This window comes from Chiloscyllium plagiosum, unplaced genomic scaffold (genome assembly GCF_037043375.1).
Source record: "Chiloscyllium plagiosum isolate Xiang-an unplaced genomic scaffold, Cpla_swu_hap1 HiC_scaffold_18, whole genome shotgun sequence".
NCBI classification, from domain to species: domain Eukaryota; kingdom Metazoa; phylum Chordata; class Chondrichthyes; order Orectolobiformes; family Hemiscylliidae; genus Chiloscyllium; species Chiloscyllium plagiosum.
Window position 1 is genome coordinate 12,514,995 of NW_028270156.1, and position 25,519 is coordinate 12,540,513.

The window sequence follows — 25,519 nt, forward strand, 5'->3', positions numbered from 1 at the left end:
TTCCTTGTATGATGCACAAATCTCCAAAGGCCGGTAAGTTGCCAGGGCCAAATACAAAAATTGCTGAAAAAGCTCAGCAGATCTGGCAACAACTGTGAAGAGAAATCAGAGTTAACGTTTCAGGTCGAGTGACCCTTCCTCAGAACTGAGCTTTTCCAGCAAGTTTTGTTTCTGTTTTAGATTTACAGCATCGGCAGCTCTTTGAGTTTTAATTTAATAACTCACCAAGGCCTGATGGCCTTGTATCCCTGGGTTTAAAATAAGAGGCTGCAGATATAGTGGACACATTGGTTGAAATATTTTGGAACTCACTTGATACTGGCAGGGTACCAGTGGTTTATAAATCTACTAATGTGACATCCCTGATCAAGAGGGAGGAAATAAAAAGCATGCAACTATAGCACAGAAAGTCTAACATCTGTCACAGAATCGCTACAGTGTGGAAACAGGCCCTTCAGTCCACACCAACCCTCGGAAGAGTAACCCACCCGGACCCATTCCCCTACCCGATTACTCGACATTTATCCCTGACTAATGCACCTTACCTACACATCCCTGAACACTATGGGCAATTTAGCATGGCCAATTCACCCGAACCTGCACATCTCTGGATTGCAGGAGGAAACCCATGCAGACACAGGGAGAATGTGCAAACTCCACACAGACAACTGCCCAAGGCTAGAATCGAACCCAGGTCCCTGTGAGGCAGCAGTGTTAACCACTGAGCTACCATGTTGTCCCCTCATTGTGAAAATACTACAGCCTATCATTAAACAAGGTATGGCAGGACATTTAGAAAGGCTTATCACAACTAAACACTTGGTTTTGTGAAAGATAAATCATGTTGGTCCAATTTTCAAGAGCTCTTTGAGGATATAATGAGCAGAGTTGATAAAACAGAAGTGACGCTGATCCAACTACAGCCTCACCAACACCACGTACAGTTGTAATAAGACTTGTATAGTTTTAAACTCCGACCCCTAGCTATGAAGGCCAAAATTCCATTTGCCTTCCTAATTATTTACCACACTTGTATAGTAACCTTTTGTATTTCATGCACAAGAATACTCAGATTCCTCTATGGTGAACCTTTCTGGCATCTCTCTCCATTTAAATAATAGTACTATGAGCAGTTTTGGTCCCTGTATTGGAGAAATGATATATTGCCATGTAGCAGTTCAAAGCAGATCCATTGGACTGATTCCCATGATAAAGGGTTAAATATATCAAGAGGTTTTTCTCATTAAATTTTGGATAAATGAGGGGTGATGTCATTGAAGAATATAGGATTCTGAGGTAACTGGACCGGGTAGATGTTGAGAAGATGTTTCCACTGAACAGGGTAACTTAAACTAGAGGATATTGTTACAGTGTAAGACAGTGTTCATTTAAAACTGAAACACAAATTAATATTGTCTCCAGGTGGGTAGTGAATGACTGGATTCTCTATCCCAGAATCTTGTAGAGACTAAATCACTGCAATTATTTAAGGAGGAGGTAGACAGACTTTTTCTGATGTATTGGGGAATTGGAGGCGACAATGAGTTTTTAAACATTCTCTTGTGGGACGTAGATGTTGCTGACTGGCCAGCATTTTTTGTTGTCTGTGCTTAGTTGCCCTTGAGAAGGTGGTGGTGAGTTGCTTTCTTGAACCATTATAGTCCACATGACCCACTTTGCCCTTGGAGAGTGATTTTGACTTAGCAACAGTGAAGGAACGGCAATACATTTCTGTGTCAAGATGGTGAGTGGCTTGGAGGGGAACTTGCAGTTGGCGGTCTTCCCCTGTGTCTGCTGCCCTGGTCCTTGTGGATGGAAGTGTTCATACATTTGGAAGGAGCTGCCTGAGGATCTTTGGCGAATTTCTGTAGTGCATCTCACAGAAAGTACGCACTGCTGCTACTGAATGTCAGTGGTGGAGAGTGTGGATGCTTGTGAATGTGTTGCCAATCAAGCGGAGTGCTTTGTGCTGGATGGTGACAAGCTTCTTGAGTGTTGCTGGAGCTGCATCCATCCAGGCACATAAGAGGAGTTGAGGCCTGAGGCATTATCAGCCATAATCTTGTTAAGTGTTGTGCAGTCTTGAGGGATCGACACTTATTCCTATTAGTTTCTTCAGATGTTCATATGAAAATGTCAGCTTCTGGACAGTATGCTGCAAACAAATTAACAGAATATTAATGCATTAATACATCAATACCCATACAACTTGAGACACACCACCTGACTGCACATCCTATACTAAACAATTATTCTACCCTATGTATGAGTCAATAAGATTATTTGATTGCTTGACACTGACCTTTTGAACACTTGCAATCTGAGGACTGGGTTGTGAGATGAATTGTTGCAAAAAATAAAGCAATGTTACTAAGTCAAAGAAAAGCACAAACTAATGAATATTGTGAATGACTGCATCCTCTTAATATTCACCAGGGAAGACATAAGTGATGTGCCTTCAAAAATCTGATACCAAGTTAATCACTGATATAAATGAGCTGGAGATTGTCGGCAGACAGAAAATGTTCTAAACAAATAAATTCCCAAAATAGATATGAAAAGCTAACAAGGAAACTTGCATGATTCTGACAACCAGGCATGAGAGAATAAATGGACACTTTTGGAAATCCTCTCCCCATGAAATAACAGTGTCAGAGAAATGTAAACGTTTCAGGTGTTGTGCAAAAAATACTTTTACTCAGGGTTTATGATAGTGCTGATAAGGTAGATCTCCTCCAGTAAAATTGGTAAAAGCATGTTTACAAGTAACAAGACACAATGTGAATCATCCTCTTCAGAGTTTTAAAATCTATTGCTGAGGTCTTGATCTTGGAAAGGAACTAATGAGATGAGGGCAAAGAATCCACTAATGAGGAACTGTCATCATTTTCAGCAACCAAGGCTCAATCGCCCAGAGATTGGAAGCCCTATTACCTTTGTCATGATTCTCTTCATTAAACATTGTAAAGTACTGACAATGAACACGGACCAAACCCCCCCACCTGCCATCAATCCTAAATGTTTCAAACCTGTGAAGAGAATATGAAAACTTTCCATTGTCAAGGCCATCCTTTGAGCTGATAATTGAATTCTGTTATTTCCTCATTGTCTCCTTCATTTTTTGAGTGACTCCAATTAACAGTTTGCTACTTCCTCCTGGAGTATGTTCTTTAGGTGTACACTGAAGTGTGTGCATTGAAGAGTGTACACTGAAGAATACTGTCCTTTGCAGTCTCTCTATAATAATCGTTAGCTCTGCTTTCAAATGCTTTACCTTTTTGCACTATTCTCTCCAATCAGCACATTAAATAAATACTTGCCTGGAATTTGATAGAGGAAAAAGAGCTAAATTTCTGTTAAATTTTAACTATGTGATTATAATTATTCCTTTTTATGGTTGAGTACCAATTGGAATTCTTAATTTATCGCAATTGGTAAATTCAGATGTTGAGTCTCAGAAGAGAAATGTTCATTGTGAAGGAAAGAAGATAGTGGTTGGTTAAGTGAGGGTATTCTGGATTAGTGGTGCTGGAAAAGCACAGCAGTTCAGGCAGCATCTGAGGAGCAGTAAAATCGACGTTTCAGGCAAAAGCCCTTCATCAGGTATATAGGCAGAGTGCCTGAAGGTGGAGAGATTAGATTAGATTGGATTACATTACAGTGTGGAAACAGGCCCTTCGGCCCAACAAGTCCACACCGCCCCGCCGAAGCGCAACCCACCCATACCCCTACATTTACCTCTTACCTAACACTACGGGCAATTTAGCATGGCCAATTCACCTGACCTGCACATCTTTGGACTGTGGGAGGAAACCGGAGCACCCGAAGGAAACCCACGCAGACAAGGGGAGAACATGCAAACTTCACACAGTCAGTCGCTTGAGGCAGGAATTGAACCCAGGTCTCTGGCGCTGTGAGGCAGCAGTGCTAACCACTGTGCCACCATGCCGCCCGATAAATGAGAGACGGGTGGGGGTGGGGAGAAAGTAGTATAGAGTACAATAGGTGAGTGGGGAGGGGATGAAGGTGATAGGTCGGGGGCATGGTGAGGGTAGGTGGAAAAGAAGATAGGCAGGTAGGACACGTCATGGGGACAGTGCTGAGCTGGAAGTTTGGAACTGGGGTGAGGTGGGGGAAAAGGAAATGAGGAAACTGTTGAAGTTCACATTGATGCCCTGGGGTTGAAGTGTTCCGAGGAGGAAGATGAGGCATTTTTCCTCCAGGCGTCGGGTCTCTCATTTATCTCTCCACCCTTCAAGCACTCTGCCTGTATTCCTGATGAAGGGCTTTTGCCTGAAACGTCGATTTTACTGCTCCTCGGATGCTGCCTGAACTGCTGTGCTTTTCCAGCACCACTAATCCAGAATCTGGTTTCTAGCATCTGCAGTCATTATTTTTACCTAAGTGAGGGGATTACCTGATAAAGGAATCTTAAACTTCATAACAAAAGGCAAATAGAGAAAAACTTAATGCGGTATCATTTGAATTGGACCTTGATTCTTGATTTTAATTTAAAATAACATGTTGAGTAATAAAGAACTGGGGGTGGACCAATATGCTGACCCCAAAGAATGACAAGTAAAGACATATGCTAAGACAATGATATCAAATTAACTTAATTAAATTTGATTGCTAACAACTATAATTTCATTTCCTACTTAACAAGTTCTATAAATGTTCATTTCCTTATTAAAACATATTTCGAACAATGATCTTATGTCAGTTTGCAAAATTCCTCTCTTGCCAGTCCAATTCTCAGTCTTATTCCTTGTTTATATGTTATTGCCCATTGTCATGTTGAGTGTGAGATTTACTTGTCTTGAACCTGACTACTCAATGAAACACTATACAATGATCAAAGGAAAATGACATCAAAAGCACCTCCTCATCCATGCACGGAATGACCTCAATGGTCACAGAAAAGATTAGAACCCAGATCGCCCCCGTTTCCTGGCTAATAAGTGGCTGTTCTGAGAACAAAACTCACAGAACATGTAAGACAATTTAAGCATCTTGGAGAGAGGATCAAGATTCTATCTCAATCGATGTTTTTAAGCATTGTTTGGAACTTGAGCAAAAGTTTTGAACTTGAAGAATAACAGGATGCAAAATTGAACTCATCAACCCTCCCCACATTATTCATGAGAGAGCACTCAAATAATACTTTTTTATAATAAAGATCTTCACAGCCACGAAAATATGTTTTTAAATGTAAGGTGATCACATAATGACATTGACAGCAACTGTGACCAAAATAATTCCACTCTGTTGCCCAGCGACAAGTGGATGCTCTGTGACAATTCCTTCTGATGGGCAGCATATATGAAATTACAGCTTCATTGATGATTACTTGTTGAATATAAACTGGACCTGAAAGCAAAAATCATTAGTTGGGGACACTTGTGCGTATGTCTGAGACAGAAGACCCAAGTTCAGGTCACATATGCTAAATAGGTGTATCATAACTTGCCTGAAAACATTGATTAAATGTATCAATACCATTAGTTGATCCGTGAAGTGGTTGAGTAATTGTTGCACTAACTTGTTTGATCAAAGTGGTTATGACCAAACATTCTTCCATATCAAGTTCTTATACATTTCTAAATGAATTCATGCCACACCCAGGTTTATTTCAATACGATAGCAATACAGGAACTAGACACATAAAATATATCACATGGACATTATAACTTTGAACAACAATGTAAATAAAATAAACATTCGTAGAAACAGGGATGCTCTTTTTTACTAGAAGTAAAATTGTAGGAAAATCCATCTCTTTCAATGAAAAAAAATTCAGTATTGATGTAGAGTTAGCTACTTTTAAAATATACAAGATTTTGATGTGTTCAATCACTTTATTATTGTACAGGAAAATATTTTACTCATGTCAACATGCGTGTTAATACGTAGCTGTAGTACTTAAAGAGTTAAAAATGTTTGTTTCACAAGAATATGATGGATATTATGTGCGCAAGTAAAACTGAAAGGTTGAATGTGTGACTCATAACTATTGACAGATGGGATGAGCATAACATAAACAGACAGTGAATAAAAACAAGCAGGTTGTGTGAAAGTATTTTTAGTGCCTAACTAATTTCTACCCAGCTGTGTAACCTATTGCAGAAAGTTCTAGAAAGTTACCTAGAGACTGGTTAATTCTAAGTGATAGGAAGTTAATTGAATAGTTAATTTCCCAACATTGACTGGGATACACTTATTGTCAGAGGTCTGGATGGGGCAGAATTTTAAAAGAGTGTCCAGGAAAGTTTTCTAGAGCAGTATATCAACAGTCCGACAAGGGAAGGGGCCATATTGGACCTGGTGTTGGGAAATGAGCCAGGCCAGGTGGTAGAAGTTGCAGTGAGGGATTTCTTTGGGAATAGTGACCACAATTCTGTAAGTTTTAGAATATTCGTAAACAAAGATGAGAGTGGTCCTAGGGGAAGAGTACTAAACTGGGCCAAGGCCAATTATATCAAAATTTGGCAGGAGCTTGAAAATGCGGATGGGGAGCAGATATTTGAAGAGACGTCCACTTTGATATGTGGGAGGCTTTCAAAGATAGGTTTAAGATAGTGCAGGATAGGCATGTCCCTTTGAAAATATGGAATAGAAAACACAAGATTCATAAACTGTGGATGACAGGAAAAATCATGCAACTAGACAAAATGAAAAGGGAAGTATACATAAGGTCCAGGCAGCTAAGAACAGAATGAGCCTTCGAGGAATATCGGGAGAGTAGGACCAATCTTAAATGAGGAATAAAGTGGGCTAAAAGGAGTCATGTAATAAAGCTTTAGCAAGCAGAATTAGGGAGAATCCAAAGGCCTTTTATTCTTATATAAGAAGCAAAAGGGTAACTAGAGAAAGGGGTAGTCCACTAAAGGATGAGGAAGGAAGGTTGTGTTGAACCTGAGAAAATAGATGAAATTCTCAATAATTACTTTGCATCAGTGTTCACTGAGGAGAGGGACATGATGAATGTTGAGATTAGAGATAGAAGTTTGTTTACTCTGGATCACGTTGACATAAGGAGGAAGGATATGTTGGATAGGCTAAAGGATATTAAGGTGGACAAATCCCCAGGACCGGATGGGATCTATCCCAGGTTGCTGAGGGAGGCGAGAGAGGAAATAGCTGGGGCCCTGACAGATATCTATGTAGCATTCTTAAACACAGGTGAGGTGCTGGAGGACAGGGGGGTTACTCATGCTGTCCCCCTGTACAAGAAGAGTAGTAGGGATATTCCAGGTAACTACAGACAAGTGAGCCTGACATCATTGGTGGGAAAGTTATTGGAGAAGGTACTGAAGGATGAAACCTATTTATCTTTGGAAAAGAATGGGCTTATCAGTGAAAAGCAACATAGTTTTGTGCGGGGAAGATCGTGCCCTACCAACTTAATAGAGTTCTTTGAGGAAGTTACCAAGTTGATAGATGAAGGAAAGGCTATAGATGTCACATACATGGACTTTATTAAGGCATTTGATAAGGTCCCTCATGGTCAACTAATGGAGAAAGTGAAGTCATATGGTGTGCAGGGAGTTCTAGCTAGGTGAATAAAGAACTGGTTGATTAACAGGAGACAGGAAACAGGGAGTTTCTCGAAATGGAGAAAGGTGACCATTGGTGTTTCACAGGGATCAGTGCTGGGGCCACTGTTCATTATATAGATAAATGATGTGGAAGAGGGCACAGTTGGTATGATCAGTAAGTTTGCAGATGACACGAAGATTGGTGGAGTAGCAGAAAGCAAAAAGGACTGTCAAAGAATACAGGAGAATATAGATAGACTGGAGCATTGGGTGGACAAATGGCAGATGGAGTTCAATCACGGCAAATGTGAGGTGATGCATTTTGGGAAATCTAATTCTAAAACGATCTATACTGTAAATGGAAGGGCCTTGGGAAAAGTTGATGAGCAGAGAGATCTGTGAATTCAGGTCCATTGTACCCTGAAGGTTGCTGCACAGGTGGATAGAGTGGTCAAGAAGGCATATAGTTCAAAGTTTGTGAGAAGATTTGTAGCTTGGGTGCTCGTTGTTGTGGTTCTGTTCGCCGAGCTGGGAATTTGTGTTGCAGACGTTTCGTCCCCTGTGTAGGTGACATCCTCAGTGCTTGGGAGCCTCCTGTGAAGCACTTCTGTGATGTTTCCTCCGGCATTTGTAGTGGTTTGAATCTGCCGCTTCCGGTTGTCAGTTCCAGCTGTCCGCTGCAGTGGTCGGTATATTGGGTCCAGGTCAATGTGCTTATTGATTGAATCTGTGGATGAGTGCCATGCCTCTAGGAATTCCCTAGCTGTTCTCTGTTTGGCTTGTCCTATAATAGTAGTGTTGTCCCAGTCAAACTCATGTTGCTTGTCATCTGAGTGTGTGGCTACTAAGGATAGCTGGTCGTGTCGTTTCGTGGTTAGTTGGTGTTCATGGATGCGGATAGTTAGCTGTCTTCCTGTTTGTCCTATGTAGTGTTTTGTGCAGTCCTTGCATGGGATTTTGTACACTACATTGGTTTTGCTCATGCTGGGTATCGGGTCCTTCGTCCTGGTGAGTTGTTGTCTGAGAGTGGCTGTTGGTTTGTGTGCTGTTATGAGTCCTAGTGGTCGCAGTAGTCTGGCTGTCAGTTCCGAGATGCTCTTGATGCATGGACAAATTGCCCCCCCCCCACCACCACCAGAGGTATTAGAGGCAGGAATGGTGGATTCATTTAAGATGTTTCTGGACAGATACATGAGTAGGTGGGGAGCAGAGAGATACAGATCCTTAGGAATTGGGTGATAGGTTTAGACAGTGGATTTGGATCTGCTCAGGCTTGGAGGGCTGAAGGGCCCTTTCCTGGGCTGTACTTTTTCTTTGTTCTTTGTTCTTTGTTCTTTGAATAAAGAATCAAGTTTAGCTAGAGTAAAACAACAGCCCTTTAAAACTTCAAATAATATTCATATTGTTTTCATACATATCCATCATAGAATATTTCATTGTCAGTGTCCTCTCAATATCCCTAGCACGGAAGCATTGCTTATGGTTATCAGTTGTGTTGGATGGATCACATCGTCTCCACCCCTGATTCAAGACTCCCCAAGCAATCTCTCTACTTTGAGCCTAGTCACAGTAAACCTACCAGTAGGGCTTGGGATAACCTTCAAGGACAAGCACATCCTTAAAGTCTCTCTGGACGAGATAATAGTGCCACCAACTATTATTGGAATCTCGAGCCCAGCTCACCCAAACTGGGCAAGTGTTTGTGAAGATGCCAACCCTTCTGAGTTTCTCTAACAGACTCAGATGGAGATCAAGCACGAATGTTGGAGGGGAGAGTGCGCAGAAGCACCCACATTCCCACTTGCCCATCTCTGGCAAGGTGAAAAAATCCAGCTTTGGACTGTTCAGTCACCTGAGACTCACAGTATCTGATTGGAAGAAAGTCATCCTTTATCCTGAGGGAATAGCTTAGAAGAGGAGATTAAAATCTCAGAAATGGACATTTAAAATAAATTCTCGCGTTATTTGTGACATTGAACATTTCTCGTTGTGCTGATAGACTGAAGGCTTAAATGGTGCAGAATAGATGAAAGGAAAGTGGACGCAGATTTCCATAAATTGTCGAGTGATCGGATATTTGAAATGGCAAAGTGACAAAAGGTGAAAGTCTAAGATTTTTGACTTTTTAAAAATTCTGTCTCGCTCTAATTAATAATTTCTGAGGAAAATCTAGTGCTAATGCACATGTGGGCTCAGAGGACGTCATGAACTGACTATTACGCAGTTATCACTTGTCAAATTTCTCAGCCTCAGGCTTCCCTCACATTCCTCTGGGAATAGTTGTTTTTGTGCTGCTTCTTTGTTAAAAAGGTAAAACAAAATCACAGAAGGTACTCGCAGATAGCTATCACTACCACTAGCTAATTAATGGCATCGATTCACATTACTCAGTTTGCCATTCTAAATCTGCAATTGTATCAAAATTATCTTTTCCCCTAAGTTTTAAAAAAAATACAGCTGTGAATAATTAAGCATCCCTCACGTACATGATAATGACAATGATGCTCATTACTTACCTGATTCATTTATTTATATCTTTATTAGGTTCTCACCAGCTGTTGGCGTAGGTGTCAATATGCAGTTCTGCTAATAATAATCTTTCCTTTTTAACCTCTGCTTCTACAGCCTTCTGAGAGAATAATTAGATTTTTTGCCTCTTTGTACTGACTGTGGCCCCTTCTACAAGATCTTGAGCTCACAGCCCTTCTTCACTGTCAGCTAATTGGCTATGAGAATGTCATTTGAATTCAAAATTTCTTCTCCCAAGACACTTCATTTGCATCCCCATAGCTCCTTAATCCTGGTATGCTTAAGATTTAGTTTAAATAATCGTCTGAATTTGATACATTTAACTAACACACAGTGAATCATTGCCTTCAAATATAGAAATATTTAATATAAAAACATTATAATCAAATGTGCATTTATCAAGCATTAAATGGTGCAATGAGTGACAGACATAAAGCATCCTACTCTAAAAGATTTAAACCTTAAACTTGACAGCACATTTACCTAAAACCAATCTGAACTAAGTTTCCAAATTTCCTCTCTCTCTAATATTCATACATGTAGTAACTAAAGCCACACAGCAAATAGTTACTTTAAAAGAAACCAAGAATTTAAAACAGGACACTGTTGTTTGTTGTAAGCCAATGGACAAATAATTGACAAACAAATGATTTACAAAACAGATGAATCAAAGCAGTAAACAAAATACTCATTTGTTCATAATTCTCTAAAATCAATTAAAAGCAATTAATACCAATATAGGATATATACTAAGATTGCTTGGAATTTTACCTACCTCCCTGTCTACACTTCCCTCTCAAGAACCCCCACATTCTTCTTAAAGTGTGAATCTAGAACTGGACTCACTACTCAAAATGTGGGATTTCCCAGAGGTTTATAAAAGTTCAGTATAACTTTACTGTTGTTCTCCTCAATACCTGGACATATGAAGATCAAAATCCTATGTGCTTTGCTGAATACACGTGGTCACGTTTGAGGATCCATGCACAGGTTCCCCAGGCCCCGACTGCACACACTATAGAACTTGTGTCATTAAGACTAACTTGTCTTTTGCTATCTCTTCTGCCAAAATGGCTCATGATACACTTCTCTGTATTAGATTCTACCTGCTACTTGCCTGCCCATTCTGCTTACCAATCTCATATCATCGTCACTGTTTGCCACTTCATCACGCGTTGGCAACTTTTGAAACTCTACATTCCTAGTCATCTATATATAATGAAAAACAGTGTTTCTAGCTCTGACCCTTGAGGAACACCACCATTAACAGCCACCCCTCCCAGTCTGAAAAGCAACCAGTTACTGTGGCTCGCTGCCTTTCTTCCAATAATTGGATACAACTCCAAGTGTCTCATTTTAGTTAAATTGCCTCTATTTGATGCTTTGAAAGAAAATTTCTTAAAACCCATCCCAATAACATCCACTGGATTCATTTCACAAACCTTGTATTGTATTTCATTTAAAAAATTAGTCAAACATGACTTATCTTTGTACAAATTCAAGTTGACTCCCCTCTAATTAACTGAGTCCTTTCCAATTGCCTGTTGATTTTTTTTTCCTCGATGATATTTTTCAAAAACTCTATCCACTTTAGATAATAAACTGATCCTCCTATACATTCTTTCTTGAATAATGGTGCCCTGTTGACCAGTCTCCAAAACCCTCTTGCATCTTCCACGTACCTAGGGAATAAAGTGGACAAGAACGTCAATAATACTCAAGAAAGCTTGACGCTATCTCGGACAAAACAGCCTGCCAAATTGGTACCATATCCACAAATATTCAGTCCGACAGAAGCTCACCAAGGCTTTGTTCATATCACATCCTCACCTTCATTTGGTTCCCTTCGTCCCCATTCCAACACTTGCTCTCAGCCACATTGATGCAGCCTGATATTTAGTTCCAAGCAGTGCAATTTTAAGCAGATATGATGGGCAACTGGTTTTCACTATTCATTTCAAACATGGTGAAATGATAAAGAACAATTGGGCCTGCCCTCAATTACCTAGAATATTCAGAATTCCTGAATCATTTGCAATACTAAGATAACCCAGCTCCTTTTCTCTATTGTAAACTGGTACCTGAAACCCTTCTGGATCAGTGGAGCTGGAAGAGCACAGCAATTCAGGCAGCATCCGAGGACAGGCAAAATCGACGTTTCAGGCAAAAGCCCTTCATCAGGAATAAAGGCAGAGAGCCTGAAGCGTGGAGAGATAAGCTAGAAGAGGGTGGGGGTGGGGATAGAGTAGCATACAGTACAATAGGTCAGTAGGGAAGGAGATGAAGGTGATAGGTCAGGGAGGAGAGGGTGGAGTGGATAGGTGGAAAAGGAGCTGGGCAGGTCGGACAAGTCCGGACAAGTCAGTGGATCGTGTTGCTGGAGGTTAGAAACTAGGATGAGGTGGGGGAAGGGGAAATGAGGAAACTGTTGAAATCCACATTGATGCCCTGGGGTTGAAGTGTTCCGAGGCGGTAGATGAGGCGTTCTTCTTCCATGCGTCTGGTGGTGAGGGAGCGGCGGTGGAGGAGGCCCAGCACCTCCATATCCTCGGCAGAGTGGGAGGGGGAGTTGAAATGTTGAGCCACGGGGCGATTTGGTTGATTGGTGCGGGTGTCTCTGAGATGTTCCCTAAAGCGGTCTGCTAGGAGGCGCCCAGTCTCCCCAATGTAGAGGAGACCGCATCGGGAGCAACGGATACAATAAATGATATTAGTGGATGTGCAGGTAAAACTTTGATGGATGTGGAAAGCTCCTTTGGGGCCTTGGATGGAGGTGAGGGAGGAGGTGAGGGCACAGGTTTTACAGTTCCTGCGGTGGCAGGGGAAAGTGCCAGGATGGGAGGGTGGGTCGTAGGGGGGCGTGGACCTGACCAGGTAGTCACGGAGGGAACGGTCTTTGCGGAAGGCGGAGACGGGTGGGGAGGGAAATATATCCCTGGTGGTGGGGTCTGTTTGGAGGTGGCGGAAATGTCGGCGGATGATTTGGTTTATGCGAAGGTTGGTAGGGTGGAAGGTGAGCACCAGGGGCGTTCTGTCCTTATTGCGATTGGAGGGGTTGGGTCTGAGGGCGGAGGTGCGGGATGTGTACGAGATGCGTTGGAGGGCATCTTTAACCACGTGGGAAGGGAAATTGCGGTCTCTAAAGAAGGAGGCCATCTGGTGTGTTCTATGGTGGAACTGCGCCTCCTGGGAGCAGATACGGCGGAGGCGGAGGAATTGGGAATACGGGATGGCATTTTTGCAAGAGGTAGGGTGGGAAGAGGTGTAATCCAGGTAGCTGTGGGAGTCGGTGGGTTTGTAGAAAATGTCAGTGTCAAGTCGGTCGTCACTGATGGAGATGGAGAGGTCCAGGAAGGGGAGGGAGGTGTCAGAGATGGTCCAGGTAAATTTAAGGTCAGGGTGGAATGTGTTGGTGAAGTTGATGAATTGCTCAACCTCCTCGCGGGAGCACGAGGTGGCGCCAATGCAGTCATCAATGTAGCGGAGGAAGAGGTGGGGAGTGGTGCCGGTGTAATTACGGAAGATCAACTGCTCTACGTAGCCAACAAAGAGACAGGCATAGCTGGGGTCCATACGTGTGCCCATGGCTACCCCTTTGGTCTGGAGGAAGTGGGAGGATTCAAAGGAGAAATTGTTAAGGGTGAGGACCAGTTCGGCCAAACGAATGAGAGTGTCAGTGGAAGGGTACTGTTGGGAACGTCTGGAGAGGAAAAAACGGAGGGCTTGGAGGCCCTGGTCATGGCGGATGGAGGTGTAGAGGGATTGGATATCCATGGTGAAGATGAGGCGTTGGGGGCCGGGGAAACGGAAGTCTTGGAGGAGGTGGAGGGCGTGGGTGGTGTCTCGAACGTATGTGGGGAGTTCCTGGACTAGGGGGGATAGGACAGTGTCGAGGTAGGTAGAGATGAGTTCAGTGGGGCAGGAGCATGCTGAGACAATTGGTCGGCCAGGGTGGGCAGGTTTGTGGATCTTGGGAAGTAGGTAGAACCAGGCAGTGCGGGGTTCCCGGACTATGAGGTTGGAAGCTGTGGGTGGGAGATCTCCTGAGGTGATGAGGTTCTGTATGGTCTGGGAGATGATGGTTTGGTGATGGGGGGTGGGGTCATGGTCAAGGGGGCGGTAGGAAGAGGTGTCCTCGAGTTGGCGGTTGGCTTCAGCGATGTAGAGGTCAGTGCGCCAGACTACCACTGCACCCCCTTTGTCCGCTGGCTTGTTGGTGAGGTCAAGATTGGAGCAGAGGGATTGGAGGGCAGCGTGTTGTGAGGGTGAGAGGTTGGAGTGGGGGAGGGCGGTCGACAGGTTGAGGCGGTTAATGTCCCGGCGGCAGTTGGAAATGAAGAGGTCGAGGGCAGGTAATAGGCCAGCGCGGGGTGTCCAGGTGGATGCAGTGTGTTGGAGGTGGGCGAAGGGGTCCTCGGAAGGTGGGCGGGAGTCCTGATTGTGAAAGTAAGCTCGGAGGCGGATGCGACGGAAGAATTGTTCGATGTCACGGCGTGTATTAAATTCATTGATGCGTGGATGGAGGGGGACGGACCACCTTTAAACCAGCAGAGTTCGGACCCGATCAGGACAAACAGTACAGACTACAGATTAAAAAACACCAGCAACGGTTCTCGAACAAGATCCTCCGCTCCACGCCGGCACCTAACCTCTCTACAGTCTGCCCTGCCTCAGCTGAGGGCCACACTCTCTCAGAATTGCAAAGGACCCACTCTGTACTACATCCTCAGGAGAATTCATACTCTCAACAAACAGTATTTCAATTCCATCTCAAACATCAAATACTGTAAGTACAACAAACTTTTATCTACCCACCCTCCATAACCAGCGCTCCTCGAACATTCCAGAAGATTCCCCTGGCCTCGGAAACACCATTAGCCAAGCGGCTGATGCAGCTACCACCCCCACGCTGATTGATGATGTCACTTCTGCCCCCATCATGGCCACTCCCACAGCCACTTCCGCCCCTCACATCATCGCTGATGCCACACGCTCAGTGACTTCCGCCACCCCTACTGCCGTGTCTGCCACCACTTCCGTCCCCACCAACGCCACTCACCTGCATTCTGCTGACACGCCCCCCACAGACCCCACTGTCACTATCCCCTCCCCCCAGAACCCCGAGGGGAGCACTACCCCTGCTCATGACTCTACCCCCATTACCCCCACCATCACACCCACTCCAGGTACTGGCTCCGACCCCACTCCCAGCTCTACACCCACACCAGCTCCCAGCTCCTAGCCCTGCCGATTTTTCACCATCCCTCCAGACCTCCCCCTCACTGAGGACAAACGATCAGTCCTCAGCAAAGGACTCACCTTCGTCCCCCTCCGTCCACGCATCAATGAATTTAATACACGCCGTGACATCGAACAATTCTTCCGTCGCCTCCGCCTCCGAGCTTACTTTCACAATCAGGACTCCCGCCCACCTTCCGAGGACCCCTTCGCCCACCTCCAACACACTGCATCCACCTGGACACCCCGCGCTGGCCTATTACCTGCCCTCGACCTCTTCATTTCCAACTGCCGCCGGGACATTAACCGCCTCAACATGTCGACCCCCCTCCCCCACACCAACCTCTCACCCTCACAACACGCAGCCCTCCAATCCCTCTGCTCCAATCCTGACCTCACCATCAAGCCAGCGGACAAAGGGGGCGCAGTGGTAGTCTGGCGCACTGACCTCTACATCACTGAAGCCAAACGCCAACTCGAGGACACCTCTTCCTACCGCCCCCTTGACCATGACCCCACCCCCCATCACCAAACCATCATCTCCCAGACCATACAGAACCTCATCACCTCAGGAGATCTCCCACCCACAGCTTCCAACCTCATAGTCCGGGAACCCCGCACTGCCCGGTTCTACCTCCTTCCCAAGATCCACAAGCCTGCCCACCCTGGCCGACCCATTGTCTCAGCATGCTCCTGCCCCACTGAACTCATCTCTACCTACCTCGACACTGTCCTATCCCCCCTAGTCCAGGAACTCCCCACATACGTTCGAGACACCACCCACGCCCTCCACCTCCTCCAAGACTTCCGTTTCCCCGGCCCCCAACGCCTCATCTTCACCATGGATATCCAATCCCTCTACACCTCCATCCGCCATGACCAGGGCCTCCAAGCCCTCCGTTTTTTCCTCTCCAGACGTTCCCAACAGTACCCCTCCACCGACACTCTCATTCGTTTGGCCGAACTGGTCCTCACCCTTAACAATTTCTCCTTTGAATCCTCCCACTTCCTCCAGACCAAAGGGGTAGCCATGGGGTATGGACCCCAGCTATGCCTGTCTCTTTGTTGGCTACGTAGAGCAGTTGATCTTCCGTAATTACACCGGCACCACTCCCCACCTCTTCCTCCGCTACATTGATGACTGCATTGGCGCCACCTCGTGCTCCCGCGAGGAGGTTGAGCAATTCATCAACTTCACCAACACATTCCACCCTGACCTTAAATTTACCTGGACCATCTCTGACACCTCCCTCCCCTTCCTGGACCTCTCCATCTCCATCAGTGACGACCGACTTGACACTGACATTTTCTACAAACCCACCGACTCCCACAGCTACCTGGATTACACCTCTTCCCACCCTACCTCTTGCAAAAATGCCATCCCGTATTCCCAATTCCTCCGCTTCCGCCGTATCTGCTCCCAGGAGGCGCAGTTCCACCATAGAACACACCAGATGGCCTCCTTCTTTAGAGACCGCAATTTCCCTTCCCACGTGGTTAAAGATGCCCTCCAACGCATCTCGTCCACATCCCGCACCTCCGCCCTCAGACCCAACCCCTCCAACCGCAACAAGGACAGAACGCCCCTGGTGCTCACCTTCCACCCTACCAACCTTCGCATAAACCAAATCATCCGCCGACATTTCCGCCACCTCCAAACAGACCCCACCACCAGGGATATATCTCCCTCCCCACCCGTCTCCGCCTTCCGCAAAGACCGTTCCCTCCGTGACTACCTGGTCAGGTCCACGCCCCCCTACGACCCACCCTCCCATCCTGGCACTTTCCCCTGCCACCGCTGGAACTGTAAAACCTGTGCCCACACCTCCTCCCTCACCTCCATCCAAGGCCCCAAAGGAGCCTTCCACATCCATCAAAGTTTTACCTGCACATCCACTAATATCATTTATTGTATCCGTTGCTCCCGATGCGGTCTCCTCTACATTGGAGAGACTGGGCGCCTCCTAGCAGAGCGCTTTAGGGAACATCTCCGAGACACCCGCACCAATCAACCAAATCGCCCCGTGGCTCAACATTTCAACTCCCCCTCCCACTCTGCCGAGGATATGGAGGTGCTGGGCCTCCTCCACCGCCGCTCCCTCACCACCAGACGCATGGAAGAAGAACGCCTCATCTACCGCCTCAGAACACTTCAACCCCAGGGCATCAATGTGGATTTCAACAGTTTCCTCATTTCCCCTTCCCCCACCTCATCCTAGTTTCTAACCTCCAGCAACACGATCCACTGACTTGTCCGGACTTGTCCGACCTGCCCAGTTCCTTTTCCACCTATCCACTCCCCACCCTCTCCTCCCTGATCTATCACCTTCATCTCCTTCCCCACTGACCTATTGTACTCTATGCTACTCTATCCCCACCCCCACCCTCTTCTAGCTTATCTCTCCACGCTTCAGGCTCTCTGCCTCTATTCCTGATGAAGGGCTTTTGCCCGAAACGTCGATTTTGCCTGTCCTCGGATGCTGCCTGAATTGCTGTGCTCTTCCAGCACCACTGATCCAGAATCTGGTTTCCAGCATCTGCAGTCATTGTTTTTACCTGAAACCCTTGTCTAATCCACCATCATTTCCAATGAGAAGTTTGAGAACATCAAGGGCCTTTAAGACAGCATGGTGGCTCAGTGGTCAGCACTGCTGCCTCATAGCACCAGGGACCCCAGGTTTGATTCCAGCCTCGGGCGGCTGTCTGTGTGGAGTTTGCACATGCTCTCTGTGTCTGCGTGGGTTTCCTCCCACAATCCAAAGATGTGCAGGTCAGGTGAAATGGCGGTTTTAAATTGCCCATAATGTTCAGTGATATGTAGGCTAGGTGTATTAGTCAGGGGTAAATGTAGAGTAATAGGGTAGGGAAATGGTGTGTGGGATACTCTTTGAAGGGTTTGTTTGGACTTGTTGGGCCCAATGGCCTGTTTCTACAGAGTAGGGATTCTACGATTTAGATGACTGAGACTGTCTGATCAGCAGTCTCTGAAGCTCTCATCCTTTGCCATGGTTTCTCAGATCAATTCCCTCGAAGGTAACCTCACTGCTCTAACCTTAAACTCATATTCAACTCTAGACCCTCCCTTATCACTGGCCCCTGGCTTCTTTTTAATTCATCTTTTCCATGTGACCCACCTCCTGCTCCTGCACCTTATTCCCACTAAACTACCAGCGAACATCCTTCCCGTCTTTGCTTCCAAGGTCAATGATATTTTAAAATGCGTGAATGGGAAGTGGGCACAACTGAATTTATTGTCCATCTCTAAATGCCCTGCTGCTGTGATACCTTCATGAATTCCAGCAGTCTGCTTGGTGCAGATGTACCGCCTGTACTATTAAAAAGTGAGTTCTCGGATTTTGACCCAGCAGCAGTGAAGGAACTGTGATATGGTTCCAACTCAGGATAATGTGTAGCTTCAAGGGATCTTGCAGCTGATGGTCTTCTTATGCTGCCCTTGTCCTGTAGATGGTACTGGTTGTAGGTTTTAAAGACACTGTCTAAGGAGCTTTTGGTGAGTTGTTGCAGTACATCTTGTAGACAGTGCACAGTGTAGCTACTAATCATTAGTAGCAGAAAGAGCGAATGTTGAAGATGAGGTGCCAATCAAACAGATTGTTTTGTCTCGGATGATATTGATTTTATTGAATATTGTTGGAGCTACATGCATCCAGACCAGTGCAGAGTACACTGTTAATTTGTGCCTTGTAGATGGTAGACAAGACGAAAGTTAGGATGTGAATGATTCATACAATTCCCAACCTCTCAGCTGCTCTTGTATTTACTGTATTTATAATGTTGGCCCAACACAGTTTCTGATTAATGGCAATCACCAGGGCACATATAGATGACAATCCCCCTTTGCCTTTCCACTATTTCTGAATGTATTATTGTCCAATCAGAATTTTCCTCAAATTAAATAATGAGTTGAACAAGTTCTTGTCTTCATTTCCATCAGAAACTTTCCTAGTCACTAAATTTGTTGTCAACTTTTAGAGAATAAATCAGATTCTACGCGAGCTTTATCTGATGCTGATATATATATTTCCACATTTATATTTATACTGTCAAAAATACCACTTATTTTGCCCATCTGAAACATTGCAACTCACATGTGTCTCATCTCATCTGTCATTTGTTGCTTGTAGACTTTGCTGTTCCAACACACTGGTAGCTGGCTAGCTGTACCACCCTTCAGAAATTTGAGGCGTCCAAAACTCTGCTATCCACTTCTTAACTCACCCTATTGTCCTGTTCATCCTTCACCACTGCATTTGCCAACATACATTGGTCCTGGTTAAGTAATATGCTGAGTTTGAAATTCTCATTGTTGTTTGTAGATTGTTCCATGGCTTCGTAATCCCTATCATTGTAATCTCCATCACTGTAATAGCACTCCAAGATATCTCTGCTGCTTCCAGTTCTGGTCTCTTGAGCATCTCCAATTTGAAGAACTTCATTAATGACCATCATGCTTTCAGTTCTCAAGTCCTTAACTCTGGAGTTCCTCCCCTAAAATACCTCTCTTCTCTACCTCCTCCTTTAAGATGCCTGTTAGCACAAATCACTTCGAGCAAAATGTTAGTCATCTGGCCTAATATGCCTGATTGCTTATGTGGGTCAGATTTTGCTTAATAATTTTCTTTTAATTTCTTCATGAGACATTGCTGGCTGGCCCACCCTTTATTGCCCATCCCTAACTGCTCTGAAGAAGGTGATGGTTAGTTGCCTTCTTGAGCTACTGCAGGAAGATGTGAGGTTCTGCACTTTAGCAGAAAGATTAGAGGAGCTGAATATTGTTTAAATGGAGTCAGACTGCTGAAAGCTGGATCACAGAGTGATTTTGGGAACTTCGCGCATAAACAACAAAACGCGAACGGACGTGTTCAGTAGGTAACCGGGAAGGCAAATGGAATGTTGGCCTTTATTTTAAAGGGAATGGAACACATAAATAGGGAAGTCTTGCTACAACTGTACAAGGTACAAGTTAATGAACTCCAAGAAGAATGTGTACAGCTTTGATGCCTTTATCTAATGAAAGATATACTTGTTTCGAAGGCAGTTCAGAGAAGGTTGAGCCTGGAAATGGAAGTTTATTTTAGATGTGAGGACAAGTTGACTAGGCTGGGCCTGAACTCATTGAGTTTAGAAGAATCAGAGGTGACCTTGTTGAAGGATAAATATTATGAGATTCTGAAAGGGCTTGACATCGTGGATTCACCTTGTGGGAGAATCTATGACAAGTGGGAAATCTCAGAATAAGCAAAGATGAGGAGGGATTTCTTCTCTCAGTGGATAGTGAAATGATAAAATAGCACACAATATTGTTGAGGCTGGGTGATTAGGTACAGTAAAGGCTGAGGTAGTGTATGGGATGAGCTGAAGAGCTAAAATTATTGATGATATTCTACAGCTACATGACTTTGAATATTAATTCATCTTTTCCATGTGAACGTTCCTGTACATGCCTCAGACAGCAAAATCAAAACTTGTTTTTTGTACTTGCAAGCAACTTGTTTTTTGTATATGCTTTTCTGTGCTGGCTGTTTGTTACACTGTAGAAGAGAGAGAGTTTTGTGCCGAATTTTTGGACTTCATCTTGGACCGGGATCGCGAACGATGCCAGGAATAAACCTGAGCCTCCAAACCAGTCGACGATCGAGGGTCCCAGTTGCTCTCTTTTCCTTCCTTTTTCATCTTTTCTTTATTATTTCATAGACATCAATATTTCTGTCTTCTCACTGAGAGGAAAAGGGAAGCATACATAAGGTCTAGGCAGCTAAGAACAGAAAGGGCCCTGGAAGAATATCAGAAGTGTAGGACAAGTCTTAAACGACGAATCAAGTGGGCTAAAAGGGGTCATGAAATAGCTTTAGCGAGCAGAATTAAGGAGAATCCCAAAGCATTTTATTCTTATATAAGAAGCAAACTAGAGAAAGGATTGGTCCACTAAAGGATAAAGAAGGAAGGCTGTGTGCCAAACATGAGAGAATGGGTGAGATTCTGAATGATTACTTTGCATCAGTGTTCACTGAGGAGAGGAACACGATGAATGTTGAGATTAGAGACAGAAGTTTGAATAGTCTGGATCACGTTGACATAAGTAGGGAAGATGTATTGGGTAGGCCAGAGGTTATTAAGGTGGACAAATCCCCAGGACTGGATGGGATCTATCCTAGGTTGCCGAGGGAGGCAAGAGAGGAAATATCTGGGACCCTGACAGATATCTTTGTGGCATCCTTAAATACAGGTGAGGTGCCGGAGGTCTGGAGTGTTGCTCATGTTGGCCCCTGTACAAGAAGGGTAGTAGGGATATTCCGGGTAACTACAGACCAGTGAGCCTGACATCAGTGGTGGGAAAGTTGCTGGAGAAGGTACTGAGGGATAGGATCTAGTTATATTTAGAAAAGAATGGGCTTATCAATAATAGGCAACATGGTTTTGTGCGGGGGAGATCGTGCCTTACCAACTTGATAGAGTTCTTCGAGGAAGTGACCAAGTTGATAGATGAAGGAAGGGCTGTTGATGTCATATGCATGGACTTTAGTAAGGCGTTTGATAAGGTTCCCCATGGTAGACTAATGGAGAAGGTGAAGTCACATGGTGTGCAGGGTGATCTAGCTAGGTGGGGAAAGAACTGATTGAGCAACAGGGGGCAGGGAGTTTCTCGAAATGGAGAAAGGTGACCAGTGGTGTTCCACAGGGGTCAGTGTTGGGGCCACTGTTGTTTGTGATATACATAAATGATCTGGAAGAGGGCACTGTTGGTATGATCAACAGGTTTGCAGATGACATGAAGATTGGTGGAGTAGCAGAAAGTATAGGAGAATGTCAAAGAATACAGGAGAATATAGATAGACTGGAGAGTTGGGTGGAAATGTGGCAGATGGTTTTCAATCCAGAAAAATGTGAGATGATGCATTTAGGCAAGACTAATCCTAGAGCAAATTATACAATGAATGCACAGGTGGATAGAGTGGCCAAGAAGGCATATAGTATGCTTGCCTTCATCGGACGGGGTATTGAGTATAAGAGCTGGTAAGTCATGTTAAAATTGTACAAGACATTGGTTCGGCCACATTTAGAATACTGTGTACAGTTCTGGTCGCCACATTACCAAAAGGATGTGGATGCTTTGGAGAGGGTGCAGAGAAGGTTTACGAGGATGTTGCCTGGTATGGAAGGTGCAAGCTATGAAGAAAGGTTGAGTAGGTTAGATTTATTTTCATTAGAAAAAAGGAGATTGAGGGGGGGACCTGATTGAGGTTTATAAAATCATGAAGGGTATAGACAGGGTCGATAGAGACAAGCTTTTTCCCCAGGGTGAAGGATTCAATAATGAGAGGTCACGCTTTCAAGGTGAGAGGTGGAAAGTTTAAGGAGGATACACACGGTAAATACTTCATACAGAGGGTGGTGAGCATTTGGAATGCGTTGCCAGCAGAGGTGGTAGAGGCAAGCATAGTAGATTCATTTAAGATGCGTCTGGACAGATGCATGAGTAGGTGGGGAGCAGAGGGATACAGATGCTTAAGAATACATTTGGATCGGCTCAGGCTTGGAGGGCCTGTTCCTTGGCTGTAAATTTTCTTTGTTCTTCTTTGTTCTTTGTTCTTATCCCTTGTTTTTCCATTTTTTATTATTTCTTAATAAATGTTCATATTTAAGCAAATTGCTATTGTTAAATCTTCTCTTAACTACATTGACCCAAATCTGAACAGAACTATTTGGATGCACCCTGTGATCCAATGTAGGCAGATAGATTTTTTTAATCAGTGAGAGAATGAAGGTTTTTGTTGAAGGGTCACTGGATCCAAATCATTAACTCTGCTTTCTTTCCACAGTGGCTGCCAAACCAGCTGACTTCCTCCACCAATATCTGGGTTTGTTTCAGATTCCTTTGCTTCCTGTGGGAGAGAATTCCACACTTTTACAACTCTCTGAGTAAAGAACTTCTTCTTCATCTCGGTCCTGAATGGCTTACCCCTTTCTCTTAGACTGTGACCCCTATTTCTGGACTTCTCCAACATTGGAAACATTCATCCTGCATCGCACCTCTCCAGTCCCAAGAGAGTTTTATATGTTTCTATGAGATCGCGCCCCCCCCCCCCACCCCCGTTCTTCTGAATTCCAGCAAATACAAATCCAGTCGATCCAATTTTTCCACATATGTCAGTCCTGCCATCCCGGGAATCAGTCTGGTGAACCTTCACTGGGCTCCCTCAATAACAACAATGTCTTTCCTCAGACTAGGAGACCAAAACTGCACACAATACTCAAGGTGTGACCTCCCCAAGGCCCGATATAACTGCAGCAGGACATCCTTACTCTGATACTCCAATTCTCTCGCAATGAAGACCAGCATGCCATTAGCTTTCCTTCCTACTATTTAAGAGCAAGTTGTTGCTATTGAGCTAAGATTCCATTTACTTCTACTTTGAGTATTGCTATTATTTGGTATTGCTATTATATGGTATTGCTGTTATGTAGTATTGCTATTATAAATAGGCTTTTCATGTGGTGAGTTATGACTTTGATACAACTGGTGAACAGAGGAAATATTTCCCCACTCAGCGTAATAGTGAATGTGCAGAGGATGACAAAAGTCAATGTATGTATCCAAAATTTCATATCACAAGCAAAGGCTATTTGCAGTGTCTATTTATTGAAAGACTACAGTTATGGCAGGAATTCTGAAGTAAGCATATACCTCTTTGCATCTATATTTATATATACATTTATAAATATGTGTGTACATATTTACATCAGTTTTCATGGTGGAAGACACTAGTAGCATACCAGAACTAAAAAAGAGTCAGGGGGCATAGGTAAGTGTAGTGACCATCACTAAGGAGAAGGTGCTGGAGAAACTGAAGGGTCTGAATAAATCACCAGATTGGATGAACTACATCCTTGGATTCTGAAGGAGATAGCTGAGGAGATTGCAGAGGCATTGGTGGCAATCTTGCAGAAATCACAGGTATTAGGGAGGGTACCAGAGGACTGGAAAATGGCTAAAGTAACACCACTGTTTAAGTAGTGAAGGAAGCAGAAGACAGGAAACTACAGGCTGGTTAGCCTGATCTCAGTTATGATAAGATTTTCAAGTCCATTATTAAGATGAAATTACTGAGTACTTAGAATTACATGGTAAAAGAGGACTGAACAAAAATAACCTTGGGTCAATGGCAGGTCATGCCTGAAAAATCCTTTGAGAAGGTAACAAGCATGTTAGACAAAGGAGAACCAGTAAATATTGACTATTTGGATTTCCAGAAGGTGTTGCACAGGTATCTGCTAAATAAGGCAAGAGGCCATGGCCTTCGGGCAAGGTTCTGGCATGGTTGAGGATTGGCTGACTGGCCGAAGGCAGAGAGTGGAGATAAAAGGGTAATTTTCTGGATGGCAGAAGATGACTTGTGGACTTCCGTAGGGGTCAGTGTTGGGACCACAACTATCCAGTTCCTGGATGAAGGAACTGAAGATATTTGGCAAAATTTGCAGATGGTTGAAGGGACAGGTACCATTGAGGAAGCTGGGACGGTTGGGGGGGGGGAGATGCAGAAGGACTTGGACAAGCTAGGAGAGTGGACAATGGAGTGGCAGATAGAATACAGTGTGGGAAAATGTGAGGTCATGCACTTTGGTAGGAAGAATAGAGGCTTAGACTATTTTCTAAATGAGAAAGGTCTTTGGAAATGTGAAACACAAAGGGACTTAGGAGTCTTAGTTCATGATTCTCTTACAGTTAGCACGTAGGTTCAGTTGGCAGTCAGGAAAGTAAATGAAATGTCAGCATACATTTCAGGAGAGAGTAAATAATACAAGGGCATGGATGTATTGCTGAGGCTGTATAATGCTCTGATCAGACTGCATTTGGAATATTGTGAGTAATTTTGGGCTCAGGATCTGAAGAGGAATCTGCTGGCTTTGGACAGGTTCCAGAGAGGGTTCACAAGAATGATTCCAGGAATGAAGAGCTTGTCATACGAAGAGCATTTGAGGACTCTGTACTCAATGGAGTTTGGAAAGATTGGGGGGGAACCTGATTGAAAATTCTAGAATAATCAGGGGTCTGGATAGAGTCGACATGGAGAAGATGTTTCCACTGATAGGAGATACTAGCCTCAGTGTGAAGAAATGATGTCTTTAGAACTGAGAGGTGAAGGAGGTTCTTCAGTCAGAGGGTGGTGAATCTATAGAAGTCATTGTCACGG